This window comes from Chiloscyllium plagiosum, unplaced genomic scaffold (assembly GCF_037043375.1).
Source record: "Chiloscyllium plagiosum isolate Xiang-an unplaced genomic scaffold, Cpla_swu_hap1 HiC_scaffold_43, whole genome shotgun sequence".
NCBI lineage: Eukaryota > Metazoa > Chordata > Chondrichthyes > Orectolobiformes > Hemiscylliidae > Chiloscyllium > Chiloscyllium plagiosum.
In genome coordinates, this window is record NW_028270181.1 from 4626857 (window position 1) to 4649051 (window position 22195).

The 22195-nt window shown below is 40.4% G+C and overlaps 1 protein-coding gene across 6 annotated transcripts in view; it reads right to left on the reverse strand.

Annotated features, from left to right (window-relative positions):
* Nucleotides 1-22195, reverse strand: part of gbf1 (golgi brefeldin A resistant guanine nucleotide exchange factor 1) — a 264652-nt gene that overhangs the window by 201266 nt on the left and 41191 nt on the right. Inside the window, exon 3 of one of the 6 annotated variants that reach the window (XM_087982456.1) lies at nucleotides 6875-6955. The exons of the other annotated variants lie outside the window; for them this stretch is intronic. The gene's annotated coding sequence lies outside the window, so the exon portion shown is untranslated. The remainder of the gene's footprint in view (nucleotides 1-6874; nucleotides 6956-22195) is intronic. 6 annotated transcript variants of the gene reach the window in all.

Below are 22195 nucleotides of genomic sequence, written 5' to 3' on the forward strand. Positions count from 1 at the left end.
AGCAAAATAGTTATAATGCTGATTTTTTTCATGTATTGTCATGTTTTGAGTTAACTTTACAATGCAAGGAACAAAATCCATGCAGCAGTGTCTACAGTTCATTCTGCATATACAAGGTCAACCCATCAAACCTGACTGCATCAGTGACATGGAATGCTGAAGTGCACATATTTCCTATTCAATGAGGAAAAAAAGCTTTTCAAGTTCAATCAACTATAAATGTTGCTTTGTTTTTATTTGCCAGTGAACTTCCTGGAACCCATTATAAAGCTGTCAAGTATGTATATTTAGCAATAGTAGCATAGCCCTGCCACTGCGCCAACAATCATACCATCTACAACAAACAAAAAAACAATCCTGAAGCAGATCGCAAAAAAACATTGTTTTCTCCTCGCAGCCCAAGCCGCAGCTGTCAGTATGCATAAGGCACCAGACTTCAGGGCAAACATTGCACTTTTAATACATCTAAGCACACAGACCGTTTTTCTTCTAGGTTGCATGTCATGCTTTTAGCTCCTTGCTCCAGCAATCAAATTATTGCTGCGTTACTTTATCATAAAAATTGGAACTTATAGTGAGAAATGTCTGTCACAAAGAGAATATTTTATATAGGTAATATTTTAAGAAGACAGAAAAAGGAAAGCATTAGCTAAAACTTTGTGTATTTAATTTCCAACTATGTCATGTCAAGTGTTCCTGCACACAGATCCACCAAAAGGTAACTGCTGAGCTTGTCACTTTCCTCTCAGAAATGCATAGACCCATGTTGTGGACAATTCCATGGGCGAACAGTCTCTGACACTGTAACTGAAAGCTCAAGCTTCACAACTCAGACAAAAGCATGATTCCTGTATGGTTACTATTCTGCCAGAAGAATAACAGACTTTGTTCAGTGATTTCCCTTGATCTCATATACACAAGGGGCATATTCTGATGAAGTCAATCGACTCAGCATAGGTCTTGGAACCAAGCATGAATCTCACTAGTTTCTTGGGGTCAATATTATACAACTGTTTATTTTTTGCTTGCAAACTGTATTTGAAATATGATACATACAAGTACTAGTAACCTTGCAGCTGGGGGTAAAAAAAAGAGCATTTCCAAGCATCTATTACATTCAATTTGTTTAAAGAAAATGTAGCATATGGCAAACATAGTTAAGTGCACAGATAATTTTCTCATATTCGGCTCAAGACCAAATGGAATGTAGAACTTCCTGATTCATTTCAATAAAGAATTATTTGGGTTGATAGTAGACTAATACTCTGTACCACAGAGCAAGCATTTTGATTTGGGTCGTATAAATAGAGCTTGCAGTTTTTCTCAACAGACGCATTAGGAAAATTTGGAAGACAAAGCATGACCAGGCAGCTCTCCAGCCTCCTGGTGTCAAGTTATAGGTGACAATAACATCTGGGAACAGCATGTACATCTTTCCTCTTGGCTACAGAAGCATCAAATAAATGAAATTGGGATCAATTTCAAGAAAGTTTCTACTCGATCTTTCTCTAATCTAGATTCATTGCAAGTACACTTTCATAAATTGCTGCTTAACAGCAACGATTATATTTGACTAAATGAACAAATATTTAATTTTGCATTGCATGTCCAATCACTCTTGTCTCAGTCAGAACAATATCATTTTGTTCTGAATGATACTGGCAATATTCTGATTAGCCGTGCGAATGTTCTAAGCTGCCTGTTGGCAAAATGCTTGTTTTTCACTTTTTTTAAAAAAGTACAATGGTCAAAACATTTTCAAATGTCTTACATGAAGTAATCCAGTGTGCATTTACATATTATCTAAATCCCAGTCACAGAGTGCCAATGCATTCTAATCAAACAAGAAGGTACTGCACAGAAAGTAGCAGGAACTGAGTTATGAGCAGTTAGGTGGGTCTTGGGTTCACAGAAAACCAATTAATCCAATTCATTCTAACTAGAGACAGAGAGAAGGAGACTGGGAGGGAGGGAGGGAGAGAGGGGGGGAGAGACAATACCTAATAAACTTCACATGAGACCAAGCCAGACTTATCCCCCTGGAGGACAGGCAACCAACTTTAGGAGAACATTAAACCTTGTGAATATAATCAAAACCACAAACATTATTTCCCATGCTGGAAATTGAAAGTCACAAAAGCATAAAACTCTAAAGCTAACGACAAAATTAATTTAAAATTTTACCCAGGCTTCAAAGTTTTTTGTCTTAAGCCACAATCATAGACAGCACTTATATGTCTGGAGACATAGAGAATATAATTCCAAAAGAATGCTTCATTGAGAACTGCAGATAATTATTTTCAGTTTCAAACGTATATGTGCAAATTCTGGCTTCAAACAATGTTAAGTGCTATGAAGAACCGTCAGCAAGGAGTGCTCATTCTTGGACTCACATGCCAATTTATATTTGGTTTCATATAACACAGTATCGACCCTAAGGTGCAGCAGCTAACTTTGGCAATATGTGGGCTTTCTACAAATGGCCTGCTTCACAATACCATCTTCAAAAAAAGCCCGATCAATAATGCGAATGGTCTTTTCAGGATCTGAAATTGTAACAGAAAAAGGAAAGGACACAGAAATGAAGTCTGCCCCTCATACATGGGACTGTCAGATAAGATCCTTCGGAGTAAATCAATATTCTCTCTTAGTACAACTACCTGATACTTTAATGCAAGATTTGAAATGAAACCTACAAATAAAGTTGCAACTAAAACATTTTGTTACAGTGAAATAATGAAGACAGTTTTATCATGGATAGAAATCAAACTTCAGAAATAAAATGAAGTTCTGGAGAAACTCAGCAGCTCTGACAGTATCTGTGGAGAGATAAATAGTTATGTTTCAAGTCGAATGTGACTATACTTCAAACCTGAAGGCCATTAAAATATAAAACTCTTAACTCTTTAAACAATTTTAAAGCCTTTAAATTTAAGCCAGAATCATTATGCATAAATGCTGCCTGAATCATAAGAATGTACAGGATGGAAACAGACCCTTTGGTCCAACTCATCCATGCAGACTAAATATCCTAATTAAATCTAGTCCAATTTCCCAGCATTTAACCCATATCCTTCTAAACCTTTCCTTTTCACACACCCAACCAGATGCCTTTAAATGTTGTAATTGTACCAACCTTCACCATTTCCTCTCGCAGCTCGTTCCATGCGTGAAAAAGTTGCCCCTTAGGTACCTTTTAAATCTTGCCCCTCCTACCTTAAACCTATGCCCTATAGTTTTGGACTGCCCCACCCTGGGGAAAAGACCTTATCTACTTACCTTCTCTATGCCCCTCATGATTTCATACAGCCTCTGACGGTCCAGAGAAAGTAGTCCTAGCATATTCAGCCTTTCCCTGTTGCTCAAACATTCCAACCTTGGCAATATCCTTATAAATCTTTTCTGAACCCTTTCAAGTTTCACAACATCCTTCCTATAGCTAGGAGATCAGAATTACACACAGTATTCCAAAAGTGGCCTAACCAACTTCCTGCACAGCTGCAACAATGACCACCCAACTCCAACTGACTAACAAAGGCAAACTTACCAAATGCCTTCTTCACTATTCTATCTACCTGCGACTCCAGTTTTAAGGAACAATGAACCTGCACTCCAAGGTTTCTTTGTTCAGCAACACTCCCCAGGAACTTACCATTAAGTGTATAAATCCTGCCGATTTGCCTTCCCAAAATGCAGCACCTCACATTTATGTGAATTAAACTCCATCTGCCACTTCTCAGCCCACTGGCCCATCTGATCAAGATCCCGTTATAATGAGGTAACCTTCTTTGTTGTCCACTGCACCTCCAATTTTGGTGTCATTTCCAAACTTACTAACCATACCTCCTATGTTCACATCCAAATCATCTGTCAACTGCAGATGTAGAAAGTATTGGCAGACTATTAACAATTAAAATTCAGAAGTTACTGATCACCTTTCCACAGCACTCCATCTGTTTCCCTATCCAGTACTTGAGATAAACAAGTTGAAATGAAGCAAAACATTTACAACCTGTTGGTTAAGAATCCAGAGCAAAATTACTTAAATCAAAGTTAAACCTCATGCTTTAAGGAATCCTTCTTGAATTTAAGCACACACAATCAAACAAAATGTCCATTAGTCTCACCTGCATAGCAGTGTCTCGAGTACATGGATGTTTTTAAATACGCTTTTGCAAAAGGAAAAGCAGAAGAAATTGTGTTGAAAAATAAGGATCCCTGGAGATGATGTTTCTTTATATTATAAGCGCACACCAGATTAAAGATATCAAGAATAAAAATGTTTGTTGGATTGTGCTTACATGCTAAATGTTCATATCTATATGAAGCAAGTCAGAAGTCACATGACACCAGGTTATAGTCCAACAGGTTTATTTCAAATCACATGCTTCCAAACCGCTGCTCCCTCACCAGGTGACTTCCATTCCAGTCTAACACCTGTACCTTCACATTGTAGGATACAAGTAATCACAAAAGTCATTGTTTAATTCCTCAGAAACTAACCATATCCAAGGAGTAAGAATGTTGGAAAATGATTTTCCAGCTTAGACAGCACTAAATCATCTCTATGGCACATCTAAAAACCAGATTTTTTCCAATATGGTATAGAAAAAAAACTGAGTTATTGCTGCATGGAACAAATTGATTTGAATAACTATGACAGCAGAATTGTTCAGATGAAAATTGCTGCTGCATGATTTTCATCAGCAAAAAGTGTACATTGTAGGAAGAGCCAAAGACATCTGGTCCAGTCATTGGTAGCAGAGCTGCTGTTTTCACGCTCACTTTGCCAGTAAGCAAATGGATTTACACAGCTTGACACAAAGACAAGCTCCACTACACCCTGACTGAACTAGGGAACTAAACTTGAATAGACAACTGTTCATTCCCATGGGCTAGGGTGGGTAACTAAACAGTAACTAAACTAAACTTCCACCATGAACAAAGGGAGACATTTCAAATTACTGCAAATGATCATTTACCAAAGTCACAAAATTAATTCTTCGAATAAAAAGCAAATTTTTGTCATCCAAAGCAGTCAAGAATGGATTTGATTTATTTCACTCCAAACATAAGCCTTTTTATGCATAAACGATTATTGCTTTGGAGTTCTTAAGGTCCTGCAATGTATACAAAGTTCTACGTACACGTGAAATACAATACATTTTATGTGATCCTAAAGTGGTACACCTGTTAAATTCAATCATTATCTCGTTTGCCAAACAATGCTCAGATTTAGTTAAAAGTCTCTCGGAAGAATCGTCTGCAAGTTGTGCATCTCTATCGATTTGATCATTCAATCTGCAGCCTTTTTAAATTAAAAAGAGCTTTCCTTTTTAATTCTAATTTCAAACCTAACTGAAGACAGATGGTGAGCATTCTCAATTTTAAGGAAGAAATGAGGCAGTGTTGTCTGGGGTATTTACTTCTGTATCATAATGGCTGTAACCAATGTCAGAAGTGCATTTCAAACAGGCATTGGCAACAAAATACCTTAAAACAAAATGTACTTCAATGCATTTATTTTTATCCATTCACACAACACAGACACTGACTGGCTAGTATTTATTGCTTATCCCTAATTGCGTTGTGAAGGTGGTAGCATGCTGCCTTCTTGAACCACCTCAGTCCATGGGCTATAGGCACATGTAGACAGACAATGTTGTTAGGGATGGAATTCCAGGATTTTGACCAGTGACAGTGAAGGAACGCTAATATATTTCCAAGTCAGGATGGTGAGTGGTTTAGAAGGGAATTTGATTATGGTATTATTATAAAACTTTTCACTGTATATTTTATGTAAAAGTACACGTGACAATAAATTTCTATTCTATTCTACTCCTATTTATCTGCTGCCCTTGTCCTGCGATATTAAAGAGTTAATTTGCTCTGCTGACCTGCAAGAAATTGAATGTCTCGGGGGCAGGGTGGGATGTCTCTGTTCTACATGTAGAATGTAAGTGAATTTACATTACCATCCTCACCATTTAGAGCCAATTACATGGCCATCTCCTACTATTCAGAGATAATTTACATTTGTACCATCATCTTCTTCAAAATCAATAAGAACATTACAGTTGGAATTTTGACTGCTCCCTGTAGTTAAGAAACGATTCACAACAGATTTGACCATTAAGCGATGATTTACATTATATTGTTTCTGGAAAAGATGTGGTCACTGCATTGTCTTGAGTGGCATATGACTGTGGTGGAATGGCTGAGGGTTGTTTAGTGGGCATTAGTGACTGTGATGTAAAGATTTTGTATAAAAGAAGACTGTTTCCTTTGTTCAGAGAGATCTCTTGACAGGTTTTGCAAGCACAGCAAAGTGTTAAAAATTTCTCCACAGCTTGTATTGTACTTGCTTAATACAATTTTGGTTGTCACAAAAGTTGGCATGTTGTAGTTGCATCAAGTATTTAAGAGTCTCTAGAAAAAAAAATACAACGGTCCTTCTAAATGGAAGCAGATTTGGTTTAGAAGGTAATGTCTAAGGATCTTTGGCTTATTTCTGCCATGCATCTTGTAGACAGTACATGCTGCTGCTGAGCACTGGTAGTGAAGGGAATGGATAATTGTAAATGTGGCACCAATCAAGCAGGCTGCTTTGTCCTGGGTGGTGTCAAGCTTTTTGAATGTTGTTGGGCTGCACTCATCCAGCAAGTGGAGAGTATTCCATCACACTCCTGACATGTGCCATGTCAACAATGGAATCAGGAGGGGAGTAACCTGCTGCAATATTCCTAGCCTCTGATATTTGCAGCAGCTGTATTTATATGGAGTGTCCAATTGAATTTCTGGTCAATGGTAACCCTCACAATGTTGATAGTGGGGGAATTCAATGATGGTAACATCAGAGATTAAACTGACTGACCTGTAATCTCCTGATCTATCCTTTTCCCTCTCTTTCAATAATGGTGCAATGTTAGCAGTCCTCCAGTATTCTGTAGTTCACCTGAACCAAAAAGGATTTGAAAATTACTGCCAGAAAACGATATCTCCTCCCTTACCTCCTTCAATGGCCTGGGATACTTATTACCCAAGCTTGCAAATGTATCCACATTAGAGGTTGATACATTGTATTTTTCAAACTCCATTTTGGAACAAGAACCAGTCTGACTCAAGATTGGGAAAAAGACAGACTCTGATCTCACACCTTTAATGCACTAAGCTGAGATGTCACTTTTTTTATATATAAAACCTTAAGTTATCTTGAGAATGTGACTTAAAGGTAGTTCGGAGATTTACATATTAGTGAACCAAAACCTGCAACACATTCTAAAAGATGAAAGACTTAACAACAATCGAAGTTTAATATATCACTTCAGTTGCATGACACTGCAATCTTCTACTATAAATTCGGTGTCTTACAATCCTGCTTCACAGCTACCTGATGAAGGAGCAGCGCTCGGAAAGGTAGCGCTTCCAAATAAACCTGTTGGACTATAACCTGGTGTGTGATTGTTAACTTTTTCTCTTTAACAAAGCATTCATACATTCTATTCTTCAACTAAACTCAACTATGATCTGCCTGTGTAACGTGCTAAACAACACTTTTCACTTTATCTTAGTGCAACAAAGTTCACAACACACAGAATACTAGTACACAGAAGCAGCAGGGAATTATGAAGACTAATGGAATGTTGGTCCTTATTTTGAGGGGGTTGGAGTATAAGAGTTGTAAATCAAACTACAGTATGACACCTGGAATATTTCAGAAATTACTATCAATGAAGTCCTGCTTTTCAATTTCCTACTTAGCTTCCTAAAGAGTGTTTGTAAGGCTTTATTTCTCTATCTTCGTACATCATTGGTCCCAACATAAAAAATGATATCTGGCTGTACATCCATTCCCTCGGGACACACCACATCATCATTGACCCTGACACTAGGAAGGCAACATACCATCCATGAGTCATGCCTATGGCTATAGGAGCACCTGTCTATGTCCCCACTAATAAATCCTCACGGTTGATCTAAGATGGCAGCGATCTGAAAGGTCTGCTTGCTGAGCTCTATATCCCAGTTCAGGCAAAGTAGCACTCTCGCCTCCTCAATTAAATTACTTCTATGAAAATTTGGTATTTAAAGAGTTTCAGAACGTAAAGAACTTACACAAATCCTATTATAAAGTTTGCTTGACTAAAGAAATATGACAAAAGGTAAAAGCCCCAGCAATTCCCAACATACGGGACACTCACCTGAGCAGTCAGGCAGTTCCGCAGCTCCCTCTACCAGCCCACCAGAGTCACTCACTCACCAGGGCTCGGCTACGGAGTTTGCAAAACACCGAGGGAAGATTGAGTCATCAATTGACAAGAAGTTCCAGGCTAGACTGGACCCGGTCACAGCTATGCTCCAAAAGCACGAGGAGCAGCTGGAAGGCCTAGGGTGCCCAATGGAGGAAGTTGAAAGGAGAACCGCAGCTTCCAAAACAGAGATCGATTCTACAAAAGAATGAGTTTGAGTACTGGAGGGACAGATACTTTTACCTTACAGGAGCATGTCGATGACCTTGAAAACAGAGATAGACGGAAGAACGTTCGCATGGTGGGGCTGTCGGAGAGTAGTGAGAGACCAGCCAGCGAACTTTTTTGAAAGCTGGCTGCCGCAATTTCTGGGCCTGGAGACTGTGTCAGACTGGGTAAAAGTGGAAACAGCCCATCAAGTCGTGCTGCACATGCCCGGCTCGGACCAACAGCCTTGCATGGTGCTACTGCAACATCACAGCTAGAGGGACAAAGTCAAAGTTATGGAAGCCTCCACAGTAAAGGGACAGCATTCACAGGCTTTAATTTACCTAGGCTCCAAAATTAAATGTTTCCAGGACTTCTCTGCAGCTGTAATTCAGAAAAGGAAGACCTTTGATGAAGCCAAAAGAAAATTGAGACACCTTGGTATCCAGTACTCCCTAAGATACCTGGCAGTGCTTCGCTTTGAGTATGATGGGTCTGTGTACTCTTTTGACTCCTCCGAAAAAGGTCAAAAAATTTTAGACACTTTAAAATAGACCAGATAACTTAAAGTATGTGGACAATAGTGTTTTTTTCTCCCCTTTCCTTTTTAAGGAAATGTTGCTGAACACTTTTTTTTTCTGATATTAATGATGATAATGTATGCTTGGGGACCGGGTAAAACATAGAACAAAGAACAATACAGCACAAAACAGGCCCTTCGGCCCACGATGTTGTGCCGAACATTTGTCCTAGCTTAAGCACCCATCCATGTACCTATCCGATTGCCGCTTAAAGGTCACCAAAGATTCTGACTCTACCACTCCCACAGGCAGCGCATTCCATGCCCCCACCACTCTCTGGGTAAAGAACCCACCCCTGACATCTCCACTATACCTTCCACCTTTCACCTTAAATTTATGTCCCCTTGTAACACTCTGTTGCACCCGGGGAAAAAGTTTCTGACTGTCTACTCTATCTATTCCTCTGATCATCTTATAAACCTCTATCAAGTCACTCCTCATCCTTCGCCGTTCCAATGAGAAAAGGCCTAGCACTCTCAACCTATCCTTGTACGACCATTCTAGGCAACATCCTGGTAAATCTTCTCTGCACCCTCTCCAAAGCTTCCACATCTTTCCTAAAGTGAGGCGACCAGAACTGCACACAGTACTCCAAATGTGGCCTAACCAAAGTCCTGTACAGTTGCAACATCACTTCACGACTTTTGAATTCAATCCCTCTGCTAATGAACGCTAATAGGCCTTCTTACAAGCTCTATCCACCTGAGTGGGAACTTTCAAAGATCTATGAACATAGACCCCAAGATCCCTCTGTTCCTCCACCTCACTAAAAACCCTACCGTTAACCCTGTATTCCGCATTCTTATTTGTCTTTCCAAAATGGACAACCTCACACTTGGCAGGGTTGAACTCCATCTGCCACTCCTCAGCCCAGCTCTGCATCATATCTAAGTCTCTTTGCAGCCGACAACAGCCCTCCTCACTATCCATAACTCCACCAATCTTCGTATCATCTGCAAATTTACTGACCCACACTTCGACTCCCTCATCCAAGTCATTAATAAAAATTACAAACAGCAGAGGACCCAGAACTGACCCCTGCGGAACTCCACTTGTAACTGGCCTCCAGGCTGAATATTTGCCATCTGCCACCACTCTCTGACTTCGACCAGTTAGCCAGTTTCCTATCCAATTGGCCAAATTTCCCTCTATCCCATGCCTCCTGACTTTCCGCATAAGCCTATCATGGGGAACCTTATCAAATGCCTTACTAAAATCCATGTATACTACATCCACTGCTCTACCCTCATCCAAATGCTTGGTCACCTCCTCAAAGAATTCAATAAGACTTGTAAGGCAAGACCTACCCTTCACAAATCCATGCTGGCTGTCCCTAATCAAGCAGTGTCTTTCTAGATACTCATAAATCCTATCCCTCAGTACCCTTTCCATTACTTTACCTACCACCGAAGTAAGACTAACTGGCCTGTAATTCCCGGGGTTATCCCTATTCCCTTTTTTGAACAGGGGCACAACATTCGCCACTCTCCAGTCCCCTGGTACCACTCCCGTTGACAGTGAAGACGAAAAGATCATTGCCAACGGTACTGCAATTTCCTCTCTTGCTTCCCACATAATCCTGGGATATATCCCATCAGGCCCGGGGGACTTGTCTATCCTCAAGTTGTTCAAAGTGTCCAACATATCTTCCTTCCTAACAAGTATCTCCTCTAGCTTACCAGTCCATTTCACACTCTCCTCTTCAACAATACGGTCCCTCTCGTTCGTAAATACTGAAGAAAAGTACTCATTCAAGACCTCTCCTATCTCTTCCGACTCAATACACAGTCTCCCACTACTGTCCTTGATCGGACCTACCCTCGTTCTCGTCATTCTCATGTTTCTCACATACGCATAAAATGCCTTTGGGTTATCCTTGATCCTATCTGCCAAAGATTTTTCATGCCCTCTCTTAGCTCTCCTAATCCCTTTCTTCAGCTTCCTCCTGGCTATCCTGTATCCCTCCACTGCTCTGTCTGAACCCTGTTTCCTCAACCTTATGTAAGCCTCCTTCTTCCTCTTTACAAGACATTCAACCTCCCTCGTCAACCAAGGTTCCCTCACACGACTATTTCTTTCCTGTCTGACAGGTACATACATATCAAGGACACGTCGTATCTGTTCCTTGAAAAAGTTCCACAGTTCCACGACATCCTTCCCTGACAGCCTATGCTCCCAACTTATGCTCCTCAGATCCTGTCTTACAGCATCGTAATTACCCTTCCCCCGATTGTAAAACCTACCCTGTTGCACACACCTATCTCTCTCCATAACCAAGGTGAAAGTCACAGAATTGTGGTCACCATCACCAAAGTGTTCACCCACTAACAAGCCCATCACTTGTCCCGGTTCATTACCGAGTACCAAATCCATTATGGCCTCCCCTCTGGTCGGACAATCTACATACTGAGTTAGAAAAGCTTCCTGGACAGACTGTGGAAACACCGCCCCATCCAATCTACTTGATCTAAAGAGCTTCCAATCAATATTTGGGAAGTTGAAATCGCCCATGACTACTACCCTGTGGCTTCTGCACCTTTGCAAAATCTGTTTCCCAATCTGTTTCTCCACATCTCTGCTGCTATTGGGGGGCCTTTCGTAAACACCCAACAAGGTGACTGCACCTTTCCTATTTCTGACTTCAGCCCATACTACCTCCAAAAGCAGATCCCCCTCGAACTGCCTTTCTGCAGCTGTTATACCATTTCTAATTAGCAACACCACCCCCCCTCCTTTTTTACCACCCTCCCTAATCTTACTGAAACATCTGTAACCAGGAACCTCCAACAACCATTCCTATCCCTCTTCTATCCACGTTTCCGTGATGGCCACAACATCGTAGTCCCAGGTACCGATCCACGCCTTAAGTTCACCCACCTTATTTCTGATACTTCTTGCGTTGAAGTATACGCACTTGAACCCATCTCTGTGTCCGCAAGTATTCCCTGTCAGTGCTACCTTCTTCACAGCCTCCCTACATTCTTGGACATCCTGACAAACAGCTAGCCTACTTGCTGGACTACAAGTCCGGATCCCATCCCCCTGCCAAATTAGTTTAAACCCCCCCCGAAGAGTGCTAGCAAACCTTCCCCCCAGGATATTGGTGCCCTTCTGGTTCAGGTGCAACCTGTCCTGCTTGTACAGGTCCCACCTTCCCCAATATGCAGTCCAATTATCCAAATACCTGAAGCCCTCCCTCCAACACCATCCTTGCAGCCACGTGTTCAACTGCACTCTCTCCCTATTCCTTGCCTCACTGTCACGTGGTACCAGCAACAACCCAGAGATGACGACTCTGGGTGTCCTAGCTTTTAGCTTCCAGCCTAACTCCCTTAGCTCTTGAATGACCTCCCCACCCCTCTTCCTACCTATGTCGTTGGTGCCAACGTGCACCACGACTTCTGGCTGCACACCCTCCCCCTTAAGGATTCTGAAGACACGGTCCGAGACGTCTCGGACCCTGGCACCCGGGAGGCAACAAACCATCCGAGAGTCTCGCCCATGTCCACAGAACCGCCTGTCCGTCCCTCTAGCTAGAGAGTCTCCTATAACTAGCGCTCTCCTCCTCTCCCACTTTCCCTTCTGAGTCTCAGAGCCAGACCTCGCGTCACAGACTCGGTCACTGCAGCTTACCCCTGCTACCCCAACAGTATCCAAAGCGGTATACTTATTGTTTAGGGGAACGACTACAGGGGATCCCTGCACTGCCTGCTTCCTCCCCTTCCCACCTCTAACTGTTACCCAGCTACCTCTGTTCTCTGGAGTAGCTATGTCCCTGTAGTTTCTATCTATCAGCCTCTCGAATAATCCTCAGTTCATCCAACTCCAGTTCCAGTTCCCTAATTCGTTCTGTGAGGAGCAGGATCTGACTGCATTTCCTGCAGATGAAGTGTCTACTTTCTTGTTAAGATTATTTTCTTTATTTACTTTTCTCCTTTTTTTGGCCTGAGTCTGGGATGCAGCTCAAGCTGGAAGGAGATATGAAGATGTTTTTGGGATATGCAAGTGCCCCTTGTTAAGTGTGTTGTATTTGATTTAGTCTGTTTTCCTTTTGTATATGTAGTTATTAGGATGTTAAATGTAGTAGTTTTAGCTTATTTTTTTTTAAATCTTTTGTGAACTTTCTTTGTTTACGCTCAGCAGTTGATAAGTCAAGTTCTTCCTTTTGGAGATTAAATGATGTTATGGTGTGTCATGGCTAAGTATGTCCTCAAACAGTTTACCTGGAATGTCAGAGGGATCCATTCGCTAATTAAAGAGAAAAGGTGCTTTCTAGTATTAGAAAGAGAAGGTGAACATTGCCCTTTTACAGGAGACTCATCTCAATGATAAAGGACATTTGAAACTGCAGAAGGGTGGATTTGATTGGGTGTACTTCACTTCCTTCAATACTAGAAGCAGGAGAATGGCCATACTCATTAGGAATAACCTTTCATTTAAGTTGCTAGGGCAGATTAAAAAAACTATGGGGTGTTTATCATTCTCAAGGCCTCAAAAATGGAGAAGAGCATGGTAATCTTTAATGTTTATTGTCCTTCAGTGCATCTCCTTTGAAAATGTGTATAGGGTATAAGCAGTTGAAACTTTATTGCTGGAACAGCACAGCAGGTCAGGCAGCATCCAGGGAACAGGAGATTCGACGTTTCGGGCACAGGCCCTTCTTCCTGAAGAAGGGCCTGTGCCCGAAACGTCGAATCTCCTGTTCCCTGGATGCTGCCTGACCTGCTGTGCTGTTCCAGCAATAAAGTTTCAACTTTGATCTCCAGCATCTGCAGACCTCACTTTCTCCTCATAGGGTATAAGCAGGTAGGGAAAGAGTTAAGTTCTGAGTTTTGTGAAACAAGAGGTTCAGCTGAACATGAATCAGATCAGATAAGAACTTGAGTTAACAATGGGGTGCTAGAGGCAAGGGTAACAAGGTGAAAAAGCATTCATAATGTAAAGCCATTAAACAATATTGGAAGCATTCAGTATGCAAGGTCAGTTTAACAAGGTGAAAAGTATTCATTACGTGAAACCAGTTAAGGTTAAGAACATTTATTGTGTAACAGCAGATGGCTTAATCTTTACTACTGACATTTGCCGATTGTAACGGTCACCTAATCAATACGCATGTGGATGCACCTCCCTGCAAAATGACTATAATTCATTAAGAAACTGCTGTTTGAGAGAGAAGACAGATATAAAAGATACCAGTCAAGTTCCCTTCTATCTTTTGTTAGTTACTGGGTTTGTAAAGACCTGCCATCAATATGGCTGGATATTGAGGACTCATGGGTAAAATGTCCCCTCATTAGACTGCTTCTTTTACATAAATTGACAAGTCACGGAACATTGCCATAATCCGATAATTTTTAATACTATTAAGGCATGGAGGGCAATGCAGCAGAGGGAGGGTAATACATCCAAAACATCCTTTCCTACCCCTATAGCTGATATGCCGGGTTTTCAGTCGGGAATAACAGACCCAGGATTGAAGCTCTGGACAGCTCGGGGAATCTCCTGTTTGGGCAACTTATTCGAAGGTGAAATAATGATGCCATTTTACCAAATAAGCCATAAAAATGGTTTAACTAACAGAGACCTCGTTCACTTTTTTTTCAGGTCGGGAATTTGATTCAAAAAGGGACCACGCTTTTGACCGACCCCTACAGATCCATTATGGAGAAGAGGGTGCTTTGTGCTAAAAGTACCCTCTCTATTAGCACTGTTTATCCTATGTTGCGAGGTGATCTTTCAGATTGAGTGGCTTTTTGGGGTCTGGGAGATGGAATTAGGGGTTGAGATCTCTATGGAGACGTTTGTGAGAATGCAAGGAAGATTTTGATGTGTAATGGGACCCATGTCATGCAGCTAACGATTTTACATAGGGACCGTCTGGCCCCAGACTGTCTCTCAAAATGAAGACACTCCCACCTTAAATTATGTCCCGAGCGTAAAATAAGCATTGGTACACTCACTCATTGTTTGTAGTCTTGCTGCAGGCTCCGGAAATACTGGAGTGCTGCGGCAGGAGTTATAGAGAGGGTCTTGGGAGTTGATGTTAAGATTGAATCTCTCTCTCTCTCCTTCTGGGCCTACCCAATAAATCCTCTCTAGACGCTCATGGGAAAAAGCTTTTTAATATTCTTGCTTTCTTTGCAAGGAAAGATATTCTAATGTGTTGGATCTCTGAAACCCCCATGGGTCTGTTGGGTTAGCAGAGGCTTATCATGGGACATATTCCTCTGGACATTTTTTTTTTAAAACAAGTATGGTCCACCGGAAAACTGAACATTTTTATAGGATATGGCAGCCCTTTCTGGGCTATTTGGATGTAGATTAATCTGCCACGTTAACTCAAGCTTTTGTGTAGCCATGATTGTCTGATCTAGTGTACTTGATGTCCTTGAAGGAAGAATTTTGAATAAATTTGTGTGCAACATTTACAGCTCTCGGAGGTCGGGAGCCAATGTTTGTTGTGCTGAGCTGTTTTACTTATTTATTACCTTTATTGATCTGCCTATTTTGCACTTAAGTATAGTTGTGTTTTGTTTGTGCTGTAGTGGGTTTTTTCCTCTTTTTCTGTCATATACATTATAGTAATTTTTTTCTCCGTTTGTTGATGTTATAGAGTCAGAGGTAATTTTTTTGTAATTTATTAAAAAAAACCTCTTTCTATTAAAAAAAAATCCCCACCACGTTTTCCCTTCATTCCTCCCTCCAACCTGAAGTCCCACGGTTTTCACGGTGACTGGCCTCTTTCGAAGCACCATCTCTCTCACTATTTCCCAAGGCTGAGAAACGGTTTGCAAGTGATATTTTTTTTGGTTGAAAAAATATACTTATTCATTAAAAAATCTTTATGTACATTTACAGGTACTGAAGTAGTTCTGTACAGATTTTGCATATTCAGAAAAACAGATACTGAAATTTGACATTCCCTGCAGTTGCAAAACCCAACGGCATTTCTTACTCATGTGGAACACTATATACATAAACTGAGACAATGAGGGAGTCTGACAACTGAACAGACCCAAAAAATGTGTTGCTGGAAAAGCGCAACAGGTCAGGCAGCATCCAAGGAGCAGGAGAATCGACGTTTTGGGCATAAGCCCTTCTTCAGGCTGAACAGACCCTCATCATATTTTGGCTCAAAGACTGTAGACTACGGCAGCAGCTGCCCCAACCTCTATACTGCGTTACTCAACACATAGGCCTGAACCTTGCATTATGCCAATTGAGGTCAACTCTACACTGGAAGACCAATAAGTTACAGGCAGACAAAAGAATATCTTTCACCAAGTTGATGGCCCTCAAGACGCAACGTTTGACTGGTGTGCATCTGGGGAACAGCCCACACAGGACAGAGTCCTGCATCATGGAGCTACTCAGGATGAGCCTTTACAAAAACCAATGCATTTCTCTTCTTGGCAAAGGCACATTCAGATGGAGATCTGTCATTCCTGATGAAAGGCTTTTGCCCGAAACGTCGATTTGACTGCTCCTCGGAAGCTGCCTGAACTGCTGTGCTCTTCCAGCACCACTAATCCACAGTGCAGCCACATCAAGGTGGTGTGCATAAAGGATCTGATGGGCAGTGTCCTTCTCACCACTACCCAGGACACATCTTGGTGTTTGTTTGAAGGTTCTGGCAATGAGGTAATCTGCCAAGTGACTTTGATGGTCTACTTGGGGAACTGCATGACAGGATCCAGCCTCTCTTTTGCCAGCAGAATCTCAAGGATGCTCGGTGCTGATTACTTCCTGATGGATTTATGGTCAATGGTGTTTTGTTTTGCAACGTTTTCATCAAAACACAGGCGATATATGGAATGGGCCAACAATTTAGCATCAAGGCCAGACCCATCCTTTGCAACACCAGAGACAGGTAAAACCTTAGTACGTAGTGACACATGGTGTTTCTGTACTGAGGGTTTATGCAGAGCATGATCCAGCCATACAGAAAGGTGGCCACCAGGATGAGAGGGACATTGTGCATGTTGTTCAAGATTGCAAGCAAGATATGCTCAGGGGATGCATTCATGACCTGACTGGTCCCTTTCTTCTTTCTGGCAGTCACTCATCCCTCTCTGCCTTCATTTCCTTAAGCTGCATTTCACATCCTGAAATATGTTATCCAGGAACCTCTCAACCTTGTGAAATGCAGTTGAGTGAACCCAACTGCCACTCAAGCACCAAAGCCCAATGTTAGAGTTGCTCCAACCAGAACCACCTCCTGCACACATGGTCATCTGGACTGCCAGGAACGTCTAAGATTTCTCACTTAGTGTAGGATGTGCAAATCATTGCCTGAATTCAAAAATTAGAATGTGCAGCTTTGGTTTATTTATAGCCCAAAAAAATCTTATTTATGTCAGAAAAGTAACCAAAGCCCCACTCACTCACACAAAGAAATTTAGTTTTGAAATTTTAAAATATTAATTGTTTTAAGCTGTACTTAATACTTTAATTTAAATCAATATTCAGTCACGAGAGAGGAGAGAAATTATCTACCAGCACCTGTGATGTCACAATTCGATTTGAAGCAGCTGTGTCACCTATCTGCTTCTGAGACCTCTCCACTCTCAGTGCTCCTCTTAACCTTACTGCCACAAAACCCCCACAAGACTACTGGTAGTCTGACTGCTTCTGGAGCCTCTCCACTTTTGCTGCTGCTCCTCCCAAATTCCATACAAGTCCACCTTCTTCTCATGTCATGTAATAAGGCATCTTTCCCTTTAAAAAGCTTCAACAAAAATTTTTTTTAAAGAAAAAGGAAATTAAGTTCCATACTACTAAACAACTATTTTGCTTCTGTTGGATCTATTATCTAAAGAACAATGCATAGATGAAATGATGGAAACCAAAGCATAACTGCAAAGTAACAAATATGATTTTCCATAATTCCAGATTGAAATGAAACACTGAACTGAAACACTGAACTGACATATTAACATGAACCACTGTAAAAGTTGGAAAAAATACAACAAAGCCTGACCTGAGGTGATACAATATTCCTATAACACAAAAATTAAAACTAGAAAAAATGTAATGCAGCAGTGAAACAGACATTTGAATACAAAAGGAATAAATGGCAACTACTGAAATATGAAGCTTGCCACAGACCTCAGAGGATGAGCACATGTATGCATCTATGCGATCGTTCAGATTCATATAATTGGGAGCACTTAACAGGTAATCTGTTGCAATTATTAGAAGATTCTCACTTTTTTGCTTCTAAAATGCACAGATTATAGTTGATTGTAGCACAGACATATTAGAAAATTGAGTGATGAGCAGCGACTAAGTGTCAAATAAACTCAAATATGTGGGATCAAACACTTTCCATTAATCAATGTATCACTGATAACAGTTTGATTTCAGCCAATTTTGTTTCACAATGATATAATATACATACAGCAAAATGACTGCAAATAACTGAACAAAGACCAATGTTGCACAAACCATGCTAAATTGTTCATAAAATGGCTCAAATGTCAGGTCATTTTGTTGCAAAAACACAGATAGACAAAATCTATCTTTAAATGTGAAACTAACTGAATTAATTGGGAAAATTTAATTTTTCACTTGGTATGGCAAGAGAGCAGGTTTCAAGCACAGAACAAAAATTTGAATGATCAACTATAATCTGTGCATTTTAGAAGCAAAAAAGTGAGAATCTTCTAATAATTGCAACAGATTACCTGTTAAGTGCTCCCAATTATATGAATATGAACGATCGCATAGATGCATACATGTGCTCATCCTCTGAGGTCTGTGGCAAGCTTCATATTTCAGTAGTTGCCATTTATTCCTTTTGTATTCAAATGTCTGTTTCACTGCTGCATTACATTTTTTCTAGTTTTAATTTTTGTGTTATACGAATATTGTATCACCTCAGGTCAGGCTTTGTTGTATTTTTTTCCAACTTTTACAATTATAAATCTAGATACATTAATAAATACTGACAGGGTTTGTGTTTTAAGTGGTTATACAAAACTAGTCAGAGTCATACTGCGTGGAAACAGACCCTTTCAGTCCAACTCATCCATGATGACTACATTTCCCAAACTGAACTCGTCCTCGTTGCCTGCATTTGGCCCATACCAATCTAAACCTTTCCTATTCATGTATCGGTTTTAAATGTCGTAACTGTAACTGTATCTATCACTTCCTCTGGGAGTTTATTCCACATACTAACTACTGTATGTGTGAAACCATTGCACCTCAATCATTTTTGAAACTTTCTCCTCTCACTTTAAAAATATGGTCCCGAGTTTTGAACTCGCCCACACTAGGGAAAAGACCTTTGCTATTCACCCAATCCATGCCCCTCATGATTTTATACACCTCTAAGATCACCCCCTTAACCTCCCGCACTCCAATGAAAAAAGTCCACACCTATCCAGCCTCCTCTTATAGCTCAAACTCTCTAGTCTTGGTAAATCTTTTCTGAACCTTCTCCAAATTAATAATATCCTTCCTATAGCAGGACAACCGGAACTGTATACAAAACAACAAAAAGTGGCCTCACCGACGTCCTGTATAACCTCAACATATACTCAATGGTCTCAGCAATGAAGGCAAGCAAGCTACATGCCTTCTTAACCATTCTGTCTACCTGTGATGCAACTTTCAAAGAACTATAAACTTGAATCCCTAGGTCTCTGTTCGAAACCAGGGCCCTCTCATTAAATAGACAAGTCCTGTCCTTGTTTGTTTTACCTTGTATTTATCCAATCTAAACTGATTGAAACAAAATCTATTTTGCCCTACCACTTAAAGGGGTTTCTTCCATTCAGTCTATAATGGTACCCCAGTTGCTTGCCACGTTAAAACCTACTCTGGCTTTGGGCTCCAGCACTGTTCCAATTAAACCCAATGGAAACACAACTAATAGCATCTCATTCTGATGAACATAAGGTACATTTCTTACTTACACACACACACGAAAAGCACAAAATTTAATAGTCGATTACTCAAGGTATTGCACATCATGCTGTTCATCTCAACTACTACTTGTGGTAGCACTCTCAATATTCTCAGCTTTCACAGTAAAGGAAGCTCCTTCTGAATTCACATTTGGATTTCTTTTTTAAATGCCTCTTAAATTTATGGCAACCAGATTTTGTACTCCCAACAAGTGGAAACTTTTTCCCCTGACATCAGCCTATCAAACCCCTTCATAACCTTAGTATCCTCTTAGAGATCATCCTTCTGCTTTCTCTTTTCTAGGGATAAAAGCCTATTGAATTTTTCCTCAGCAAAACTTTTGGAATTTGTGGGTCTTTGAAAACAAATTTGAGAGCTGTTTGGTAAAATCTTCTACCCGCTAAAAAAACAAAATTCTCTACATAACTGACTAAATTACACTGATGCATTCTGGAAAACTGGGCACATAGCACATGCAGACTACAAAATCCAAATTAAACTCTCAGCAGCACAGCTGAGTTATAACATCAGTTCCAAGCCAAGGCTTTTGGGATAGGCTAAGAACTTCAAGTGAAAACTTTAATGAAGGCATATAGAGACACAAAAGACAATTCAAGGTGCAAGTTTAATCATATCCCATGGTGCAGACCTCTGAAGTGATTTGCTCAACACATCTGTTTTTTACTCAACTGAATTCTAACCTGTCGGAGCAATACAGAAGATTGACTGACAGCATATAATTAATACAGTTGACAGAAGCAAATTATTGATCCCAGAGTTACAGACATTACTATGAAAGCTTGTAATGACTAGATTGTGTACATCTTTGTCAATTCTTGAATGAAGCTGACAGTTTAACTTGCAGTCTAAAGCACTAGTTTCCAGATTCTATTTTTAACAAGTGTTTCCAGGATTTTAAAAATTGATATTTTGGGAAGTGCAGCATACAATTCCATCAAACTACAATTAAAAGGAAGCAGTGACATAGTGGTATTATTACTGAACTAGCAATCCAGAGACTTAGTCTCATATTCTGGGGACATGCATTTGAAAATGTGTTCTAACACATGATGAAATTTGAATCAACAAAAATTTGGAATTAAAAGCTCTTCTCAAGGCAATCATTTAACTATTCCCGATTCTCCAAAAATTTATCTGATTTAATAACGTTCTTTAAGAAAGAAAAATCTGTCATCCTGACCTGACCTGACCTGGACTATATGCAACTCCAGACCCAGAGCAGTGCAGTTGACTCTCAACCGCTCTTTACAATGGCCCTAGCAAATTACTCATTTCAAACTGCAATTAGAGATGGCCAATATGCTAGCTCAGCAGCAACACCATGAATGAATAAGAGTATTAGGAACACTGATTAAACATTGTTTTCACATACTGCAAGGTAAATTCTGTTTTTATTACAAGGAATTCCACAACTCTATCCAGCGACCTATGAAAAATATTCCCTTCGGTTTTGCTTAAGTTTCTTTCAATACATTCTGTAGTCTTGTGATTTGAGATTTTGACAGGCAATTGTCTACATTCTATCATCTTTTTAATGTCAACTAGCCTCCACTGTTATCTTTTGCTCCTTTTCGAAACGTTAACAATGTGCATGCCATTTCAAATAAAGGGTATTAAAAAGATAAAGGGTATCAAGTTATGCACTTAAACAGATACATTTTCAAATTATCCAAGCTGAGAGCTATCATTATTGACAAAGTGCATATTACCTACAGAAAGCAAAAGGGTCCCTTTTCCAGATGGAGTCACACAGCATGGGAACAGACCCTTCGGTCCAACTCGTCCACGTTGACCAGATATTCTAAACTAATCTACACCCATTTACCAGCAATTGGCCCATATTCCTCTAAACCCTTCCTAATCATATAACCATCCCGATGCCTTTTAAATGTTGTAATTGTACCCGTCTCCATTACTTCTTCGCGCAGCTCGTTCCATACATGCACTATCCTCTGCGTGAAAAAGTTGCCCCTTGGGTCTCTTTTATATCTTTCCCCTCTCACCCTAAACCTATGCCCTCTAGTTTTGGACACTCTCACCCCAGGGAAAACACCTTGTCTACTTATCCAATCCGTGCCCCTCATGATTTTATAAACCTCTGTGGTCACTCCTCAGCTTTCAATGCTTCACGAAAAAAAGCCCCAGCCTATTCAGCCTTTCCCTATTGCTCAAACCCTCTAATCCTAGCAAAGTTTTTGTAATTCTTTTTGAACTTTTTCACGT